We start from the raw sequence: 1,314 nt of genomic DNA, 5'->3' as shown, positions 1-1,314 counted from the left end.
GTATTTTACCCGCTGTAGCTGCCCACTGCTTCACTTGGGTTTATCTCACATGTGATGAATCTAAAGAAAATCACAAATTCCATCACTGTATGGGAACATGCRTTGATGATCATCCATAGCACAGTGTAATACGTTTTACTAACAAAMAGGACTCTTGAAAGGAATATCTCACGAGGTTTGTTCACACTGCTGGCAAACGTGACCCAAGTCTGATTTTTTAAAAATGACACATCCAACTTTTAAAATCCAACCCAGGTCTTTTTCACCACACATGAAAAAGATGTGGGTTGTCTTTGTCTTGTTGTTTTTACGTTCTGGATCAGGAGTGTCAAACTCCACATGAGCATTATGGTGGTCCTCAAAGGACCAGTTGTAATTTACTTCAACTTCTGCTAAACATGACGCGTCACGTCCCTCTTCTCATTGCTAAGGCAGAGCACTGCTAACAAACAATAGACCACTTACAACCTATGTGACCTCAGTACGTCGCAAACTAGACCGAACTTTTCACTGCGTGATACTGATTACTCTTTTTAAAGCTTTTGACAAAGTTATTGTCAAAATAACTTTAACTTWCTGTGGTATTTCCTGCACAGAAACAAAGTTTTAACACGTCACCATCTACGTGTACAACTGACTAAATGTGAAATAAATGATACAGAATAACTAATAAAAGTAAAAGTAAGAATTTTACTCACTGTTGAGTTGTGGTAAGTCTTGAATTCTGAACTCTCCCACTTTCCAACAGAGAATTTCCATGCAAAATTAACATGTATTATGGGAGATGTAGTTTATGATCAATGCTGGCTTCAAAACAGCTTCATTTGAAACATTAATACCATGCTACTCAACTAAATTGCTCAGGGACCACAGTTACTTAAAGCCAGCAGCTCAGGGGCAGGAGAAGTWTTATTATTTTTCACCTTTTAAAATTGTTTMTTTTGGTGCATTGAATCATAAATTTCATTAAACAGCTAATTGGACCGCTAACAGTTTTTAAAGTTAGCAAAAAAGCTAATCCGCTAAACAAAAAATAATAATTATTAATTGTGATAATTAATTCTGCTATCATCCGATTTGCAGAACCACGCTCATCACTGATGAGAGCCCAATTTTAGTTTGTTACTTTCAGTCGTTCCAAATGTCCCAGTCTGCACCTGAGCAGGAAAACTCAAATGTAAACACTGGACCAAAAAAATCACAGCAGATAATTTAGTTGTTTCTGATTGGACAACAACCGGTCGATCTATGTTCCTACCCTCATCTATGGTCATGAGCTTTGGGTCATGACCGAAAGAACGAGGTCCCGGATAC

This window comes from Austrofundulus limnaeus, unplaced genomic scaffold (assembly GCF_001266775.1).
Source record: "Austrofundulus limnaeus strain Quisiro unplaced genomic scaffold, Austrofundulus_limnaeus-1.0 Scaffold72, whole genome shotgun sequence".
NCBI classification, from domain to species: domain Eukaryota; kingdom Metazoa; phylum Chordata; class Actinopteri; order Cyprinodontiformes; family Rivulidae; genus Austrofundulus; species Austrofundulus limnaeus.
The sequence above is the reverse complement of the archived record's forward strand: the minus strand, read 5'-3'. Positions refer to the sequence as shown.